Source organism: Centrocercus urophasianus, unplaced genomic scaffold (assembly GCF_019232065.1).
Source record: "Centrocercus urophasianus isolate 14NV4802_14NV808 unplaced genomic scaffold, USGS_Curo_1.0 seq_11, whole genome shotgun sequence".
NCBI lineage: Eukaryota > Metazoa > Chordata > Aves > Galliformes > Phasianidae > Centrocercus > Centrocercus urophasianus.
This window is the reverse complement of record NW_024884253.1, coordinates 16966908-16988904: the sequence shown is the minus strand read 5'-3', so window position 1 is coordinate 16988904 and position 21997 is coordinate 16966908.

Genomic DNA, 21997 nt, shown 5'->3' with positions numbered 1-21997 from the left:
TCCTTCCTTCCTTCCTTCCTTCCTTCCTTCCTTCCTTCCTTCCTTCCTTTACTTTCTGAAGGAATCTTTTTTTGATTCTGTTAATGATCTTTTTGCCTACTTCTTGTTTAACACTGAATAAATGCCTTCCCTGAAGGCATTCAAGGCAGGGCTGGATGGGGCTTTGAGCAACCTCGTCCAGTGAGAAGTGACCCTACCTATAGCATGCGCATTAGAACTAGCTGATCTTAAAGGTTTCTCCCAATAGGAACCATCTTATGTGACTGTGATCCTATATTTGATTCATTAGACTCCGGCAGTTCACTTCCATTCCATCCTTACTCTGGTCTGTACCTCTCAGACTGGATCTTAGTAATGTGCAGTGTCTTCAGAGGATATCCAAAAGTTCACATATGACAGTGTTGACATATAGACAATTGACATCTCATGAAGCACAGTAATAAGAAAACAGTATTCTGTTATGTGTAGGATTTTTCTCAGAAACACCAAGGTTGAAAAAGACCTATACGATCATCCAGTCCAACCATCTACTTATCACCAATAGTTCTCACTAAACCATATACCTCAACACGATATCCAAACATTCCTTGAACACCTCCAGGGTTGGCAAATCTACCACCTCCCTGGGCAGCCCACTCCAGTGCCTGAATGCTCTTTTCTTTCCTCACTGTAGTACTTATTTACTGTCTGATTGTTGCTTATCACTTAGCATATTATAATCAATCAATTTTTCTGAAGATTCGGAAATAAATAAATAAAAAAGATCAAGATTGCAAAATTGAACCCTTTGCTTGTCACAGAGATAAGACCTCCATGAGAACCTGAAAAGTAGGCAGTCAGTGTTACTGGCGTCTATGGTCATTGTACCCATATAAAGAAACTTTTTTCCAGCATGTAAATCTCCAGTGCAAACTGGCTTCAGATCTGCTGAAATCCTACTGTCAAGTAACATATAGTTTCCTTCCAACTCAAACTAACCTCTGATACTTTGATTCTCTGATTCAACAATGCTTTTCTTTTTGTAGTATCTACTGCCAGATCCACAAGTTATTTATTTCTCCTGCAGATGTGCTGTTCTGGCTAGTTTCTGCACTGAGATATATTTTTTGGCTGTCTGCATATGCATGATCGTCAATCTGGCCTTTTCTTAGAAAATGTGTTCTACGGTTGAAGATAGAACTGGTATAGACATAGCTGACAATTACATTATTGATTTCATTGTAATTTTATGTGCAACATTATCTGCCTTAGGAATTTTATGCAAAAGATTCAAAACATGTGATTGCAATTTTCAACAATAAAGTCTTTTGAACATCTCCAGCTGAGGTTATGGTCATCTGTTTGAATGGTTTTCTACAGATAAAACTTAAGGAAAGAGCTGATCACGTGATTGAATGTACATTAATTATAAATTTACATTTATTCCCTTGTAGTTATTTAATCCTGCTCTCTAGATCTCACTTCATCTAGCATTTTATTACAATTATTGATGTTTTCTGTGCTTAAAAACTTAGCAAAAAAATTCTTAGAAAGAGAATCATTTTCTGTCAACAAGTGTAATAATTTATCGCTATGTCTATGTAAGAAAAACACACAAGAGAGTGCAGGAAATATATTTCTATTACCATTTACAAAGAAATATTTTAGTTCTATGAACAATTTTTCTTGTCACCATCTATATTCAGAAAGCCATGAACTGCCTCCTTCCTTCTCCAGCATTTCCCTTTTCAAAGACCCTGTTGGCCTCTTGTCTGCAAACCTTTGATTGAAGAGCAAAATCTCAGTCAAGGAGGCTCTTGAGCTCCCATTGAAAGCTTTACAACATTAAAGATTGAAGCTCTGAAACAGCTTTCTTTAGTGAGTACATTCGAACACTTTATATTTTCCTTGCCTTATGTGACTAGGAATTACCAGGAATTACCATATCAGAAATGCCCAGAGAAATTAAGACATCAGAAATATTAACTAAAATAAATGCTCTTCTACCTTGAGTATTCACATGCTGATGAGTCTGATGCATTTGATAGCAATACTGATAGGGTAACAGGATTTTTCATATTTGTGTGTTCCCTGAGATCAACATTTGTGTATTGGAGCATGAATGATGGAATCAGTTTACTAGGAGAACTCACCCACCCTGTGGTATGTTCCTAAAAGCAGGAGCATATTTGCTCCCCTTCATCCTGCATGTCCTGTACGCACTCTGCCATTATATGTGAGCAGGAATGGAGCGTTTTTCCTTACGTTATATGGAAGTGGCAAGCCATGTGATAAAGGAAGTTTATGTTGTTCATATGACTCTAATGTCAGTACACTTCCACCCCATTTGCCTCCCACTTGTGTGCTTAGTGTATCTTTTCCACGCTCCTAGTGGAATCCTTTTACTGGTTGTTTAGAACTGCAAGGAATGACTTAAGACACCATTTCTGTTTATTGGAATGTCATGATATGACTCAGACTCACATTTTGAGTTAGTACTTCATGGCATAACTTCCATCAAGTAATGATATCAAGTTCCTGTCTGTAGCACTACAGTTCACAGGATAACATATTTAAACAAGAGTGGTATTTGTGGTTGTCAACCCAGTCACTAAAGTAGAACAGATTTTTCCTAACATCCTGTCTCCCACTGAGGCAATTTTGAAGATTAGTTAACAAAACCTGAATGAAAAAAAGATAGAGAGAAATTACTTTGGCCAAACATGGGATTAGTTAACATGTTTTAAAGGAGCAGACTGCATAATATACTACAAACAAATAAATAAATAACCTTGCCTTAAGTTTGTCATAGGAACTATCATTCTCTGTCAGCGACCGCTGTTTTCAGAATTGTACAAGTGTTGATCCTGAAATACAGTGTGAGAAGTAGAAGTGTCAACAGCTTCTTATGTTTGGCCCTAGATATCACATGGACATGTTCTGATTATTTCTTCACTCCTTCACATACTGATGTTCAGCAAGACATGAACAGAAGTCAGATCCCAAGTGGAAAAGGTTCATGACAACTTCAGAAATACCCCTGTAGTAATGCTTGAGCTGGCCTTCCTTCTTACCAAAGCCCTTTGCAGTTCTGTTTGTCATGGTTTAGCTGTTAGCAGACACTAACCAGAGAAACTACAAATCTGAAATGAAATATAGTGGTCAAGTGGTTTTTGCAGATTGATTATGCTTTAACTCAGATTTGTAACCTTACCACTAGACTAGAAACAGGTTTTTTGTTAGAATTTTCATTGTTCTCCTTACTGTTGCAATTATCTAGAATCATCCTCATATTCAAAGGCTAAGTCAGAATTAAGACTGTAATGTTGAAAGTAGTACACAGGCACAGAATAATCTCTGAGTATTCCCACAATCCTAATTTGTATTCCTGAAGACTGAACTTCTAACCTAGAGCCTTTATTCTCTAATAGTAAATATGAAATCCTAAGTAAATGTAGAATGCTGTTTTCTAGTATCAGACATCTGAATTTCAAGATCTCAAAATTATAAAATTCTATATCATAGGTCCTGTAAAATGCTGGTTGTGAGGTATTTGTATGCTTCCAGTGACTATCACATCCAACTAAAAGGGAGAGGTAGAGATTGTAAAGTTTTAGAAAAGGCAGCACTTCCATGAAGGCATTGTGGCTGAAGATGGGAGCTGATGGGGAATGTTGTGGTTCAGCATTTTGTCATAACAGCCTGAAGAAGACACAGAAGATTTCCTGTGTGCACAAACTCAAATTAGACATTTTATCTAGCACATCTTCATGATTTTGCAGTTTTCAGAACAGATCCCCATGCACGTAGAGACATAGATAGTTACTGCTACTGCTCCAGTGAGTGACATAGGGGTAGCTGTTTAGCACTTTCCTTTCCTCTCAAAAATAATGTATTTCATTGTTCACAGTTAAGTCTCCATTTATCATTAAAAATATAAATGTCTTCTTGACATTTTTATTTTATTTTTAGTGGAACAAAATTTACAGCTATGAATTTATTTTTCTTGATCATTTTCATCCTTCTTAATCAGCATAGCTTCATAGCGTATTTCAGTCTTTGTTATCATATAATTTTTAATGTTTGTTTTTTCAAATTTATTTTTATCTCATTAACTTATTTTTTGCTTCTCAAAAGTGTTATAGGCAGTACACCAATATTGATAGCACATTTGTATTGGCTTAGAAGTTCCTAGTAATTTAAAATCCCGCTGGTAAATCTCTGGGAGGAAACTGTCTTCATCTTCCATGTCCAGCAAATGTAATCCATACCACATTTCTTCAGGTTTATCATCTCACAGATGTATGGCATTTGAGAGAATCTTCCTTGAAGACTCTGAGAAATTTCCTAAATTTCGATACATGATGTAATCCCAGTTCCGATTCACACATTTGTCAACATTTCCTTTTACATTTTATCTCCAATAGCTAGGAGAGCTTACCTGAAGCCATCATCCAATGCTTAGTTTGGAGTCAATCCATAAATAAACTAAGAGTAGCTAAAAAGTTGGCCCAGACTCAGCCTGGGATTTTCAAAAGTGCAAGTGAGCAACATGTACTCTTTAGAGAAAATGTTTGAAGCTGTGAATCATTTATCTTATTTTCCCAGAATACAGTAGTTACTTGAATGTTACATCCAGTACACCTAAATGACTCCAGAGGTTCGTGCGTACAAACAAAATGGCTGAAACCTACTGTTACTCCTGAACAATTAATTTTAAAATATTTTATGTAATTAGTCTTCAGAAATCTATGAGAAGAGATGACTGTTACTTCTGAAAAGAAGCCTTTTAATTTCAGATAGGAATTGACAAGCTTTTAGAGTCATTAATTCTTAATCTTGCAGAAAAAAATTAATAAAAATGTGAGATTGAATACTGCTTTCACGTCCTTTCCTTTCATTGCATTTCCCAGTTTAAATGGAATTAAAATAGAAGCTTCCAAATTTCTAAAAGTTAGCTTAAAACTCAACAGCTTCAATCATCATGACTTTCTCACAACTAATTTGTCTTTTCATATCAGTTGTACTGCATGCCTTTGAGTTATATTCACTTCTCTTAACAATGATTTGGGCAAAAGGAACTTCTGTTAGTAATACCCTGAGTATTTAAGTAATTAAAACAACATTCTACATTCTAAAATTATGGTTATATAATCTCCAGTATTCATAGTAATTACTCATTTTAAAACCTGCTCATAGGCAGCATGTATGGGGTAACTAATATCTTCAGGTTCTTCCGTGGAATCTTTTTACTAAGATGTCTGTTTCTAGGCTCAGTTAAGCAATGTTACAAAATGAAGTACTATAGTTTTGGTTTCCTTAGTGTCAGAAATGAAGAAGTGGATCCACTTGTAAGAACACCTCAGGGATAGAATCATCAAATAATTAAAGTTGGAAAAGACCAGTAAGATTGTCTAGTTCAACAATCAATCCATCAATGTAGTATTATTTCCTTCATTAATCAGATATTTGGTATTTCTAAATGAATATGGAGAAAAAAATCACAGACCAAATATGATAATTGTAAAATATCCCAGTTCTTTGTAGCTAGTAGCATTCTGAAGAGTTATAATTAGTTTATCATCTCATTTCTTGCTTTGTTTTGAGTTTTATTGGTAATTAAAAAAAAAAAAATATTGCCCACTACGCTTTATAGGGCAGAGGAAAGAGCCATGGCAGGTATATAAGGCTAAATATAATAACTATACAAATATTTTCTTAATTATACATATTTTTGCATTCATTCACTTCTCTTTTCCCTGTTCTCTTGCTTTTCTATCAGACAACAGATTTAAATGTGTTGAGACAACAAAAACCTTCATATATAACTTAAGCCGTCAGACTGATGAATACATTTCAAGCCTAGGTTTTCCTAAAATAAGAGAGAATATCTCTACATTTTTTTTTCCCTGTTTCCTGTTTACTGATTTTAAGGTAGTTCTCTCATCACTTTTTAAATAATCTACACAGAAATAATTTCTTGTTACAAACTATGCAGAAGGTATCTCTCTCTCCAGTTTGGAAGATGTTTTAAATCACAGTCCAGAAGTTGCACTTGGTGCTGTCAATTACTGTTCTGGTGATTAAGTGCTGCCAGTACTGCTCCCACTCACAGCAACTCCATCATTTATACCTCTAAATCTGGTACAGACCTGGCTACAACTAGCAGCCCGTAGATATAGTTTAGGGCTCAGTACAGAATAGAAACTATTCCAGATGGTCAATTTGAATATTACCTACCACGTTTTGAAAGGAAACAGAATTTAAAATGGACGTGGGCTCTTCCATGCCAGCTGGTCCAGAGTATGCCTATTCTGCAGAGAGAGCTGTTTTAGGAAAGTACAGGATGTTTCTAATAAATGCCAGTACTTTTTACAAGTTGTATGCCTATTATGAAGATATTAATATTTTGCAATTGCTTCTTTCTGTTCTGTGATATCTGACAAAGGTTTCATGAATATGTTTGTATGTGTGCCCATTACTGCATGTGACATATTGCAGCACTTGTAGTATTTTAATGAATATTCTGAATATTAACTTTAATTTTTACTATATAACATAAAAAATACAAAATGATATATTAATATTATTTAATTTACTTAATATTGCATGCAGTAATTGGATATTGAATATTGAAATTCAACGGAATCCTGATGTCATGCTATTGCAGTCACAAAAGTACTGCCACTATAAAAATACCTCAGCATACAATTCAGTTATATAATAGCATTATAATTCATACGTTCAATTTCAACTTCTGCATACTCACACAGAATGTTTAATGTTTACTCTGAACTAGATTTCACTGCAGAATTATTTACAGCATCTTCATGAGTTCACAAGATTCTCCTGGATCGATTCTGGGAAACTGTTTTGCAATTGTGAAAGCTTTTTTTGTGAACAAAAACATTATTACTTTGTCAGGCTGAATTAAAAAAGGGGTGGCCAGGAGGGAGAGGGAGGTGATTGTCTCCCTCTACTCAGATCTTGTGAGGCTCCATCTGGAGTACTGTGTCCAGCCCTGGGTCCCCCAGCACAAGAAAGCAGAGCTCTTGGAACAACTCCAGAGGAGGACCCCTAAGATGGTCAGAGGGCTGGAGCACCTCTCTCATGAAGAAAGGTTGAGGGAACTGGACTTGGTTAGCTTGAAAAAGAGAAGAATCTGGAGGAATCTCATTGCGGCCTTCCAATATTTGAAGGGAGCATATAAGCAGGAGGGGGAATGTCTATTTATGAGAGTGGATAGTGGTAGGACAAGGTCTTAAACTGAGACAGGGGAGGCTTAGCTTAGATATTAGGAGGAAGTATTTCACTCAGAGGGTGGTGACACACTGGAACAGGTTGCCCAAGGAGGTTGTGGATGCCCATCCCTGGAGACATTCAAGGCCAGGCTGGATGTGGCTCTGGGCAGCCTGGTCTGGTGGTTGGTGACCCTGCACGTAGCAGGGGGTGGAAACCAAATGATCTTTGTGGTCCTTTTCAATCCAGACCATTCTACGATTCTATGATTCTATAATTGTATGATTCTATGATTCTATGGCTAGGATTCACAAGTTTTGTGTAAGATCAATTTTATTTTAACAGTTGTTAACCTATTCAGAGTATGTTGTCAGATCTATTAAAACTTGAATCTTGTAGGCTGTGTGATGAATTGAATATATTCAATTCAGGTGTCCCAAAATAATTCCACTTCATTTTTGGTGAAAAGATCTAAAGTTTTTCATCAGTGATCTTGAAATTTAAGTCTTACATTGATTCCCCCTACTGTAGTTCTCCAGGCTTTAGGATTTTCATTAATTAGTCACACTAAAAGATTTCAGAATATTTAGTTTTGTTGTTACTGCTGTTTTTGCTAATATATATTTTTCCTTTCATTTTTCTCTATTGGGTTTCCATTCAGTCATACTAGCACCTGTCACCTTGGCAGTGCAGGCATCTGTATATCAGCAACATTCATTTATTTATTTATTTTAATGTCTTCTGTTCAGCAATAACAATCAGCTTTGGAATTGTTTCATGCTACTTATCTCCAAATGCCCAGAGGAAGTGTGCAGTAAAGAGTTATGGTGGTTTGTGTCCCAGCATACCCATTTATAGCTACATTTCTAAATGTATTTTGAAGAACTTAGTTTCCTCATAACGTTAAAGATAACACATTGGTAATCTGCCAATTTTTTTCTCTTTATCAGGAAGATTTCACTTTCTAACAAGGTGAAATGTGACCCATTGCCAAATAGCAATCCTTCTATGATTCTTAGATGAGAGCAGTTGGCAGGACCATGATGATTGCAGCAGGAATGACCTTTGGTATAAATGTTACTTCTGACTCCTGACTAAAGTAATTTCTCAGAGTGACAGGTCAGCAGCTGTCACCCTGGTGCCTGATCTGATATCAATGACACTGTCAGCTGCAGATTTTTTGATGATAAAAGGAAATTACTGGGGAGAGACCAGAGGAGGGCCACAAAGATGATGAGGGGCCTGGAACATCTCCAGGATAAAGAAAGAAAGAGAGACATGTAGCTGTTCAACCTGGAGAAGATTGGGAGGTGACCTTACCAATGCCTGTAAATATCGAAAGGGAGTGGGTCAAGTTGATGGGGCCAGGCTTTTCTCAGTGGTGCCCAGCAACATAACAAGGACAGTGAAAGTGAACCCGAACACGAGAAGTTTCGTAAGAACATGAGGGAAACCTTCTTTACAGTGAGGTGACGGAGCACTGGAACAGGTGGCTCAAAAAGGTTGTGGAGTCTCCTTTTCTAGAAATATTCAAGACCTATTGGGACTCATACTTGTGCTACCTTCTGTAGGTACTGTTTGCTACTGCTGTAGCAAAGCTTTGGACTGGATGACTGGTCCCCTCCAGCTCCTATGACTCCGTGTTTCTGTGATTCTGTGAAAAGAGAGGGATAACAATAGCACTTTTATAATATGATAAGTGGAAAATAACATTCAGAAAAGTTTCAGCTGTGGTATAAATCCTAGCCAGTACCACAAACTTAATGCCTTGTACTGACAATTCTTTGACACCATATCGTTGTCTCAATTCTGCCTTTAATTTTCATGAAGAAAAAAGTAATTAATTTCAAATTCATCACCAATTTGGGTGTCATGTTAAGATAAAAAAAATCAAGACATTTAACCAACTATCACATATTTTACGTTCATGTGACATAAATAACAGCAATGTCACAAATCCTTTGCTGTGATTTGTGTTCTCTAATTTCTTGAGATCCTTTTCAATTCTGGGGTTAGCGTGCAGATTGAGTCCTAAGGCAAAGTGTAAAATTTGTATCCTACGGCCTATAGAACAAATACTTGTTTGCATAGGATGCTTTCCTAATATTTATCATAATTTCTGAATCATATGTGATGGTCTCCATGGATTATTTGCATCAATATTTTTCCAAATATGCAATGTGAGAGATGAGCAGCGACAACAGTAGGTATCATAGAATTGTAGAATCATAGAATCATAAAATCATAGAATGGCCTGGATTGAAAAGGACAACCATAAACATCTAGTTTCAACCCCCCTGCTATGTGCAGGATCACCAGCCACCAGACCAGGCTGCCCAGAGCCACATGCAGCCTGGCCTTGAATGCATTCAGGAATGGGGCATCCACAACCTTCTTGGGCAACCTGTTCCAGTGTATCACCACCTCACCACTACTGGCTGGCAACTCTGCCTGTGACAGGGAGTTGGAGCTTGATGATCCTTGAGGTTCCTTCCAACCCAAGCCATTCTGTGATTTAATTTGTACTTTTGCCCCTAATAATCAAGCATTACATAACTTTGTATTCCAAAAAGACATTGAGAGCTCATACCTGACTTTGTACTTAATTTAGAGAGTGTCAAGCTACTCTCTTAAAGCTACTGTATGTGGGCAAGCAGATCTTGGTGACCCTGCCTAAGCAGGGACTTAAGACAAATGACTTCCAGAGTTCTCTTCCAACTACAGTCATGATTCTGTGATATGACTCAGAGCTGACCCAAGATTGACCTTGATTTCTCTGATGCTCTGAAGCTTTCCTATCTATCAGAAATGATATTTTTAAATTTTGGTTGACAAGAGATTCTTTCATATCCTGATAAATAGTATCAAGTGCGCATACTGTGTTACTTCCGCTCTGGGCTAATGAAAACATCTAGGACCCCAGTATGACTGCAGCTTAAAAAACTTTGTGCAGAGAAATATGCACTGGATCACTTTCTTACTCACTGTAGAAGGGATGTAGGTGTAAACAATAACTGTGAGAATTTTTAAATAGGAAAGAGGTGGTTTGTGAAAGAGCCAAATACAATAAATGTTGAGGTACAAATGTCAAGGCACACAATTTATGTGATGGAAAAAGGTATTTGGAAGATATTACAGATGAAGAACTTGTGGGAAAGACATACTTGGTTTTTTCCTCCAAACTTTTTAGAGAAAAACTTGACAAATATTTCAGATGAAAATTTTAGGATTGTGTATACTTATTCCCCAGTGTCTTATACAAGCTCCACTAGGTTTGGTAAAGAAATAAGGCTTATTCAACTGTTGCCAGTTATCCTCTTAGCCTAATTGATTCAATGTGCAAACATATCCTGTGTCTCATCTTATCAATAGCTGAAATAACTCCAAGTTGCTTAGACTTTCAAGTATCTCAAGCGCACAATCATCAAATAGCTGTTTTGTATTGCTTTTTTTCTTTAGAAACAGAGATTACTGAAAAAGATGCTGTTCAACAGAAAGGCAAGTTAATTTTCTATTGTTTGAGAAAATGATAACAGCTGAAATTTTTTCAAGAGGCAAACTCAATGCTCTATTGCAAAATGAAAGAGAAACTTGATTGATATATTTTTATTTACAAATCATGTAACTGTTTTGATCACTTAAGATCCTAATATCCTGAAGAGAAATTTAATAACTTTGTAGTTTGTTTATGGTCATGGTTCAAAGGAACACAACTGTAAAATGATAAAGATATAAAAATGGTGTGTGACTACAAAAAGGGGTACTTTTATTAGACATAATAACTCAAAACATTTAACAACTCTAAGACTTTTAATATTTTTATTCCTTTTCCCATGATTTCTGACATAGCTGATGGTTGCTGTTTGAATGGAATTTGCATGCATAATGCAAAATGTCTGTGGAATAATCTATCTCTTTGGTTCTTATAAAATCAGACATGATTTTATATGCATTTTATATATTTTTTCTTCTGTTTTTTTTTAGTGTAAGACAATCTAGTTTTTAGTATCTCAGGGGGCACAAGAGCCAGTCTTTTGCTGTGTGCTTTTCTTAATCTTAAATTAATTGTTTTCCTTTATTTTTTTAATATATAATCCCTTATTTTGTGCAAATCACAGTATAATTGGATTTGTTGCATTGGATTTCACAACTCTGATCTTGCTAGCATGTGTTCCAGATAACCAGAGTATGACGGACTTCTGGTAGCAAAAAACTCTTACTGACCTCAGGAAGACTAAACAGTTGATGATATGTGATATTTTTACGTGTAAATGTATTCGGTAAGTTGAGGGTCTGTGTAATGGCTGAAAAATGTCAGTAATAAAGATGTTTCCATCTATTCTCTGTAGTCCTTGTTAACACTGGAAATTTGGTAAACATATATATTTTATTTAGCTACCTTGTTAAGAATAATGTAGCACAGTTGTCGACTGGAGTGTCTGTATACAACTGTATGTCAGTACAGTGAAAATAATTTGAATATTTTGTTAGGTTTCTTTTGGCATTTTATTATTACTGAGGCTTAAAAATCAGTTTAGCAGTCAGAATAACTGCAGTCCAAAGGTTCTCAAGTTAACCACTGGTTATCAAAGTGATAAGTGTGGCCTTGAAGAAAAAAACTTAAAAAAGTAATAGGAAAATCTTTGTTTTTATCATTTAAATAAACTAAGATAGATTGTTTTATTTTTAATTATTTTTATTTGCTTACTTTTTTTGGCTGTTCTTTTTTTGTTTCAGCTAAAAAAAAAGAAACATAAAATATGCATTTCTGTTGCATTAAAATACTGCGAACAGTGATTTTCACAGAAAAGCAAAGAAATCCTGCATGATGTTTCAGTGTGTCAGTCTTCCAAGTTCTATGTATATAGATTTCATGGCAGAAATCAAATAATAAAGGGCACAGGCTGAAGTTTTCCATCTTCTGTAGCTGAACAGACTTCTCAAGAAGCATTCAGAAATTCCTCAAGACCTGCTGGTCTAAACATTGAACATAATTGAAAATTGTGGATACAATTCATGAAAAATAAGCAATACATGAAAGATAAGAGAGAATGAAATAAAAAGCTTTATGTTGGAAACTTTGGATGCTTAACAAAGTATTTCTTAATGACCATCTTTAGATGTAAAAAAGTCCACCCAGAGGATCAATAGTTTTCATACAGAATTTGCTGTCTACTGATTCCTGTAATTCCACAAGGTCCATTTGAATTTGGAAATGTTGGAAATAGGGATGTAGTAATTATTCATGCTTTGCTTTGAACAAAGACATTACTGAGTTGTAAAACTTTCATAAACATCACTTCATTGCCTATAAAATAGACCAATGACTTAATGTTCTAGTCATACATTTTAAATTACAAAATTCATCCAAAATATTTTTTTCATTTAACATCTGTTTAGCTTGAGCAGGCAGGTGGAGTCCAATTTTTAAAACCAAAAATATTTGTACTACACCTTTGGGTTTACTAAATACCGAGAGAAGTTGAATACAGTATTACAGGATTTGTTGATGAAGGTAGTTGACATGATCTAATATCTTTGAAATATATGTTGTGCAAAGGGATGTATCAGGGTATTAGTATATCAGTGTGGTTATAAACTGAGAGTGAAAGTGGCATATTAGTTTTGTATTGGCTATCTGGACAAGGGTGAATATCATGCTTAACAGATGCGTGTGGGTTAGGATCATTGCCTCTTAGTTCGATATTACATTTAGTGAATGGACATAATTAGAAGATGTTGGAGAGGAATTTGCTTCTCAGTGACTCACTCATCCTTTAGGAGTTCTCCTCTCACCTTCCTACCTCTACTCATTGTTCATACAGAAGAAATATATGCCTCAAACTTCTGTGCCTCAGATATCTAAAGTTAAACAGAGTCATTCTAAGATGAATAAAATTCCACATATTAATTTTATAAAGGAAATAAATTAAAATACACTTATTTTATTTTATAGTGAACTATTTAACTCTATAATGTTAAGTTTTTAGCACTTATAAGCTGAATCCTTGTTTCACTTAAAGTGATGCAAAACTGGAGACGGGAAAATACAAATGATGGAACTAAAACTTTTATCAGTAAAACAGAAAAATCACCTGTTTTGGGGAGCTCTATCACAAAGTGGAAAAAGAGGTAGCCATCTGTCATACAAATAACACTACCACAGAATTTCTTCAGCTATGGAGCCTGCCAGATTCTCTGTTACTCTTCAAAAAGAAACTAAAAATATCTCCTGTTTCTCTTTTGTTTTAAAAATATGAAAAAATGGAATTTTTTTTTTTTTTTTCATAAATCTCAAAAGATCACCTGAAATATAAGCTGAAGACCAAGGCAAGTAAAAACATTCACACTTCTGGAGTTTTGACGCTGAAAGGATATGTAAACTTCAGTTAAATGAAAAATTTCACCAGCAGAAGAAGTTGTGTTACAAGTTTGCAAGACCTGTTAAAGAACTTACATTTCCCATATGTAAGGAGATTTTAGTAACAAAAACAAATCCTTTACTATAGCAGAGATGGATCTATCCAACCATATACTAATTAACAGATGCACAACTTTCCTTTTGGAAGAAAATCTTAAGATATTTCATTCCAGAAATAACGAAGCTGAATTTTTCAAAAATATTTCATTGGAGCTTCAGAAATCCTCCAGCTGCCAACTAAGGCTCCAAGAGAATCAGAAACTTTGGCAATCTTCACAATTTCAACCTGCAAAGCTGTGGCAGAGGCAAATACTTGACCCTAGAAAATATGAAGCTCTTCTAAAATCTTTCAGAAGACTTTACAGGGCATACAGTTAGTGTGCAACTAACCAATTACATTTGCTGCTCTCATTTTCATAGTCCAGTGGAAATGATGGATTCCAATTCTAATTCTGACAGGATTTTTTTTTAATTGGAAATTGGAGTAGAATTTAAAAGTCATTTGTACTTTGGTTGACTCACCCACAGGAAAAAAAGACATCATTTTGGATTTTAACATTAATAAAATATTTACCATTTTACAAATAAATTTCTTATTTACATATCTTTTCCTGTTTTTATATATCAAAATTTCATGACATAAATTCATTCTCAATATATTTAAATGAAAATTATCCATTACCAATTTGGTTCCAATCAGAAAAAAATTCTTTTATGACCTGTCACACTCTGATAGTTACAGTGCCTGAATTTTTGTGATCAAATTCAGATTCTTAAAAAGAGATTTATTGTGTAATGTTGGCACAACCTTGACACATTTTTTAATACTTAAAGCTAAATTCACTTCAGCCTTTACTTAACAGCAGCATCTGGAGAGTTTGTGTTTGTTAAGTAGCTGAAATGATTGGTTTTCCACTTCTGGAAAATGCTACTTTCAGGGAGGAAAAGGATTTTCAATAAGTAAAAAAAAAATACAAATCAAACAAACAAAAAAGGAATTACAGTATAATGAGCATGATGTCCCTGTCTAGGAGTCATAATTGCCAGACACAGAAATGCTGGCTTATGCACTGCATCAAACCAAATGAGAAAATATAACTAAATCTGTATTTGGAACCCTAATTTTCCACCAAAGTGGAATTATGTATTTCAACCAATCTCAAAGTGTGTGTCATGGAGAAATTATAAACCAATGTAATTTTTTTTTTTTTTTTTTCATTAAAATGTAAAGTGTCTAATCCCAGGAAAATGGAAATACAAATATCTGAATATAAGCCAGTGCTCTATGCTGCAGCTATTTGTGATGACACAAATGAAGCATCTTCACTGCTGTTATAAAAAACTCCACAGTAGCTGTTCAGGAAAAAAAAAAGAAAGAATAAACCATAGATGAAGTAGTAGAAGTAAATGTTCTTAAGGCATAGGAGAGAGACTGAAGAGAAATGAAATAGTGCATTTTTTTCCACTTTGCTATAAAACACAGGCCCACCTGCTGCTGTAAACATCTTCTGTCAGAGTGATATGTAAGTCTTCATAGAAATAGAACCCTAAAATAAATCTTCCTCTCTCTTCTCCAAGATCTCCTTTCTTGCTCTTTGGTCTTGGTTTAGTTACAGAGCTTGTTATTCACATGTAACTGGCACATAAGTCACATGAACTTCAATAAATGGTCGCCTTCCTGAAGGAGAGGAAAGAGGCAGCCTTGGTTACTGAGGATATCTAGGTATTCTGAATCTCCACTTAAGCAATTAAACCAATCCCTTGCAGAGTGATGCAAATCAGGAACGTAGAATTGTGTGTATGTAGGTGGCTGTGTGTCCACAATGTAGCTGAGCATCATAGTTCATGGTTGTCCACAGAAATCTAGTGCCTAGAGAGGTATTCAGGCTAGTAGTTAATACCTTTCTGCTTAGAAGTGTCCTGATATCCCCAGGATCTCTGGACTCTCCTCACTCAGTTCATATTGATGTCTGATATTTTTCTCAATCTCATGGATATATGTTAAATACCAAAGGTGATATCTCTTGGTCTTGTACAGAATCCCCTAATTTTTTTAGACTCCAGTGGATTCCTTTATACTTGTCTTTCATGAGTAGTCCTGAGAGTTAAGCATAGTCCTGAAGTTAGTGAAATCCTTGACTGGGAGCTACCGGTACAGTCTGTGCTTATTTAGAAAGAAGGTAAACAGAGGCATGAATTTTAAAGGCAAAAGGATTTGACAGGCTAATGGAATCATTCTTCTATTGTCTACCTTTTTTACAGATCCTCCTGCTGTTATGCTTTAGATGGCGGATTAGCTCATAAGATAGTCTGTGATACCAAAGGACAGGTCATCACCTTCCAGAACATTTGCTGCTAAGTTTCATGCCCTAAATGCAATTAATGCTCACAACTATTTCCACTATATCTGTCCAGAATATAGCCAGACACAATTTACAAATGTAAGTCTTAATTTTTTTATTTAGAAAGAAAAAATAAAAAAGAAAAATATAGGTAAATCTGTTCACCTCCTCTTCCTCTGCAAAGAATTCCAGAAGCTGGAACTGTCTTGAAAAATTCAAATTAGAGTTTGGACATTAGTCATAAACATAGTCATAAATTAGGACAGAACAGAGTAATTTGAATCACTTGCTTACATATCAGTTAATTTTCACACACTTTTCATTGAAAACAACCATCTTGAGGATGCATAGGCGAGTTCAATAATTCTGCTGTCATGAGTACACTTATAAAATAAACACAAGGGACTAAATGAGAGAGTGAGAAAATGTATTTGCCAGCTGGAAACCTTAGGAAAATGATATTCCGTGACCTCAGGAACCATTCAGTACAATTGAACCTTGTCTATCCTTGGCAATACATTTACAATAAATGTATTTGACTGTTCCTCTCTGAATGCTGGGACTATATGTAATTAATCCTATGAAGATTATATGTTAGGTAAATTCTTTACATATGTGAGGTCTTTATTGCCCTGTGGGTAATATGCCATTTAGAAATGTTACATATTTTGCTCAAAATTTCAGTTGGTATGGTTATTGTGGTGAGTCTCTCTCTCTCCCTGCACTTCCCCCCTCACCACTCCCCTCCTCCTTCATTTGTTCCGTTTGTTCTTCCATCCAAATTTGGTACACACTTAACTTTCAATGTATAAAGAATCACTGAATACCCAGTGTTAGAAGGGATCACTAAGGCCAGCTCCTGGCTCCAGAGAGGACCACCCAAATATGGTCCTCTTGTTCTTTTTAAAATTTTTGAGTGTTTAAAATTAGTACATTCTGATGTTAAATGAATACTCTTTTCTACTAGTAACTTTTGAGAAATATAATCTACTATTCCTGTAGAAACATTCCTATTCAAGGTTGCTTTTTTTTTTGTTGTTGCTGTTTTTGGGTTTTTTTTTAGTTATGATATTTTCAAACAGAAATTACATGATAGGCAGAAGTAACAAAGAAAAAATCTTTCAACTTCAAATCCCCTTTAAACTTTTGCAAAATATATATAAAATATCCCCCAAACCAGAACAGAAGGTCAGGCAAACAGAGCGTTAATTTTCATTTGAATGATGGATAACCTTCTGCTAGCAAGCAGACCAAACTAATAGCAGTGGATTTGCATAAATAGAGAAGTATTTCTGGAGGTGCACACCACATATTGTTGTGTCTGAAAGGAGTCCAGTTCAGGTGCTCCATGGACACTGTGTGTATTAAAGTATTAAGAAGTGAGCACAATCAACACAGTATATTCAAATATAGTCATGAAGCAGATTCAATTCTAGATATTGTTTGTAGCTCCTGTGGTTCATGGTGCCACAATCAACATGCTACAGGGGATTTGTCCATATCAAGAAACACAGTCTAACACTGAAAATTAAGAGGATGTGTTTTTAAAACAGAGAATATAGGAGATATTGGGAAGGTTCCATGTGAGTATGGCAGCCAAAAGACACAAATATTTAAAATAGCAGAGCTATTGAAAAAAGTTTCTTTGCATATTGATCCTCTGACAAAACATACTTAATGTAAATACACTACAGAGAAAATATTGATGTATAGTATTAAAATAATCACATTTGGACACTTATAAAAAATTCCATCAATGCCAATCACTGCAAAATTCATTAACACTCTTTGAAATTCTTTATATTTGAAAATATATATATTATATTATTATATATTATATATCTACATAATCTATTTTATATATTATATTATATTATATTATATTATATTATATTATATTATATTATATATATATATATATCTATAAATATCTACGGTGTGGGGGGCAGAATGGCGAGGCCGGATTCTTTTCACTGGTGAGTGGAGACAGGACAAGGGGAAACGGCCGGAAACTGCAGCATAGGAAGTTCTGTACAAATGTGCGCAAGAACTTCTTTACAGTGAGGTGACGGAGCACTGGAACAGGCTGCCCAGGGAGGTGGTGGAGTCTCCTTCTCTGGAGATGTTCAAGACCTGCCTGGATGCCTACTTGTCCCTACCTGGTGTAGGGAACCTGCTTTGGCAGGGGGTTGGACTCGATGATCTCTGGAGGTCCCTTCCAACCCCTACAGTTCTGTGATTCTGTGATTCTGTGAAAAGTAAGACTTGTTCTCCAGACCTCTCACCAGCTTCACTGCCCTTCTCTGGACGTACTCCAGGGCTTCCATGTCTATTTTTGTAGTGAAGGGTTATGATAATTTTTGCGTTATATGTTAAAGAAGGATATTTGACTGTTTAGCTAAATTAACAAAGTCAGTATCTGTAATTTGTCTCCATACTCAAGAACTTCTTTAATTCCACAGGAAGTAACACTATTTGGATAAAATGGCACTTATTTAATTTTGGCTTCCCATATAATAACATAAATTTTAGTACGATAATTTACTATCCAAGGAAGAAAGACAGTGAAGGGGGCAAAGAATGTCTCCCATAAAGTGAAATGGCATCAGAACTACCGTCCAGTTTAGGTCTCAATTTAGAGTCAATCCCACCAATATTTAGGGCTTAATGGCATGTTTAAAGCAGGCATCGCATGGACGCATAGAATTTTATTTAAGTGGCAAGAAGACATAGCTTACCTATAGAGAACAATGTAATTGGTATGAGGGCTGCAAGTGCAAAGAAAAGGGTTTTGTGACTGATAGTTTTGAGGAAGCAAAATACTCCTGCATCTGCAGCAGCTGCAGCTTTCCCAGGGCTGATGCTTTCCAGCTCAAGTAAATTGCATTGCTGTAACCAAAATGGATCATACTAGAGGAATGAGTTATCATTACTGGCTTTGAATCAGAGAAGACAGAATGCAATCCTAAGGCCAGTGGGAGATAGTAAGAAGCGTTTCTTGCAAACCCTGAAATACAAGAACTTTATTACTGTCATTAATCTTCTATAATATTTCTCAGCACTTTGTCAGCTAAATATCTACAAAGTAGGTCACACAAAACTAAAGCAAACTTGGAATCATCAGTTATCTAGCTAGTATCCCATTGATTCTTTTCTAAAACTTGTTCCCAAGTACTTATTGTATTTGATATGTTTATATCCAACTGATTTGGATTTAATAAAGGAATTTCCCAGGACTTTCAACTTCCATTTTTGTCATGTTAAAACTGCTTTATTTCTACCAAGTTATTTTCAAATTTATCTGAAAATAAAGTACTAGTGTTAGGATGAATTATGGCCTTCATTTCAGGGCTGGAGATGTCCACCTAGTATGTCAATTTGGTGAGTTTTTCTATTCTCTAATGCTCCATTATTAGTAGAAGTGTTCGTATTTGGACACCTTTCAGCTGCCTAAATAGAGGGAATTCACATGGGCCACCTGGTGTCTAACTGCTGCTCCAAGTCAATACAGACTCTGTGTCCTATTTTCCAGGGAGGTCTTATTCAGCTGTCTTAGGGTATTTCAAATAGCACCAGGAGGTCACACTTAGGCAGGGATATGGAGTCCTTTCTGTAGTCTTAGTACGTCAAGGAGAGAAAATAATATATGTTTGTCATTCCAGGAGGCATTTTTTGAGGACATTACCTTAAAGTATCTTCTAAGAATTATTTTTTTGTTGTGAGAGCTAGTTTTTCTATGTTGATGTGTCCTCTTGTAAGGCCAAGCCATCTTTCAGTAACACAGCCTTGATTCATGGATTCATTTCCAGCATAATGTATCTTCAGGAGAAGAATTACTCAGTTTTTATCAGAGGAGGAAAAATAATCTGATTATTATGATACACTCATCTGCAAGAAAATAAAAACTAGATAGTAACACTTTTTAAGAAACTCTCTATCTTAAAATTACCAATATATAACTCCTTTTAAAAAGGCAAACCATGAGATGCACATTGCCCACAGTTATCTGCATGCAGTTTTACATAACACAGCTACTGAAGTATATCGGTACTGGGACAGGGTTCAGTTGTTGTTGCATCCTTTGGAACAATGTAAAGCCTTTGAGCAAATCTATTTTTTTGTGAGGCCAAACCCCAGATGTAAGCTGTCCTTTCACATTAGTTTAACTCCAGTGATGTCAATGGAGCTGCCCCAGCTCTGACATCATGCTGAGCCAGCTCCCCAGATGAAGTTCTTTGTGACTGCTGCTGTGTTCTTGGTTCTTTCCAGCTACTGCTTTGCATCAGATTTCCAAATATCATTTATTTATTATACGTTTATGTGTGTATGTATGCATCTATTTATTTACTAGGACTTTTAAATTCATAGACTTCTATAAGTTTTATAGAACCCCAGAAATATTTCCAGACTTCCAGAATGTTTGAAGTTGTTGCTTAGTCAGCATCAGTCCTTTTCTTGAGTTGAATTTAAAATGGCAAATGATATACTGGGTCACCACTTTCTCAATTACAGCATTATACTGGAATGAAATCATTACATGAATAATCTGGAGAATAATGTAATACCATGATCATAATATAACTCAATTACAGAAACATGTACATTTTTTCTAAGAACATTTTAAATTATTCTTATATTCTCTTCAAATTTTTGGTGAAGACACAGAATGGCCAGGATTGGAAGGGACCTCAAGGATCATGAATCTCCAACCCCACTGCCACAGGCAGGGCCACCAACCACCACATTTAATACTAGACCAGGCTGCTCAAGGCCTCATCCAATCTGGCTTTGAACGCCTCCAGGGACAGGGCATCCACAACATCTGGGCAGCCTGTTCCAGCACCTCTCCATTCTCATAGTAAAAAAATTTCCCCTGACATCCAACCTAAATCTTCCCTCCTTCACCTTAAAATCATTTCCCATTGTCCTGCTGTTATCTACCCTTTCAAAGAGTTGAAGACACAAGTTAGTTATTTTTAATTTGTTCATACAGCTTTGACAATCTGAATAAGAGTGTCCAAAATTCATTTGGCTCTTGTACCATTTGAACATCTTGGTCCTAATGATGAGGGTATTCTCAAGACACTTCAACTCTCCCAGTTGATGTCAGCCAACAGGCATGTAGGTCAGCCAGAAAACTGTTTAAGGATGTACACAGAAAAAGCAACAATGGGAAAAAAAAAAAACACAAAGAACATCCTGGGCCATATGCCTTCCAGTTAAAGGAATACTCCTCTATGGGGGAAAAAAAAAAAAAAAAAAAAAAAAAAAGTAAGTATAAAAATAATTATACTATCCCTTCTGAGACCCTTCTTCATACAAACAAATATAACAGTGAGCTGTTGTGAGATTGGATAAAAGGAAGCTTTTGTCACCATGGTAGTAGTTATCTCACCAATCCAAGCAGTTATCCCTGTTTATCCAGTGGCTCTGAAGCAAGAAAGAGATCATTAAAAAACTTTTTCTTGTACCAGACTGCCTACAATTTCTGTGGCTCCAGTTCTGAGAGAAATTTAAAGGGAATGAAGACCAAGAGACCCTCTTCAGTATGTTGGCTATTGCCTTGCCAAATCAGCCGCCTGTGTACAGTCAGTCTCTGTATCACTTGTGGCCTTTCCTTGGCTTATGCTCAGAGAGTTTAGGAACTGTTTGTTGTTTAATAGAGTCTTCAGAGATTATTCTTGGAGAGTTATTTCTGTATGCCAGCATACATTGACTGAAAGTACACTTATGAAGCCTTGCAATGGGAGAATTGGATGCACTTTTCCCTTACTAAATATTCATTGTGAAAGAGTAAAAACAAATTTGAGGTCTATGCCCCTAATTTGGGTTTGTCATTCAACTCAGTGCCCATGCAAAGGCTTCTCAAGTGAGTTGATGCTGTCATCAAAATATGAAGGTTCCTCACTGTCTTGAAGGATTAGACCAATGATAGGGAGTAATTTTCAGCTGCAAAAATAGTAGCACTGGCAATTTAACAAGAATTCATTTGAAACACTGTGTGGACACACACATA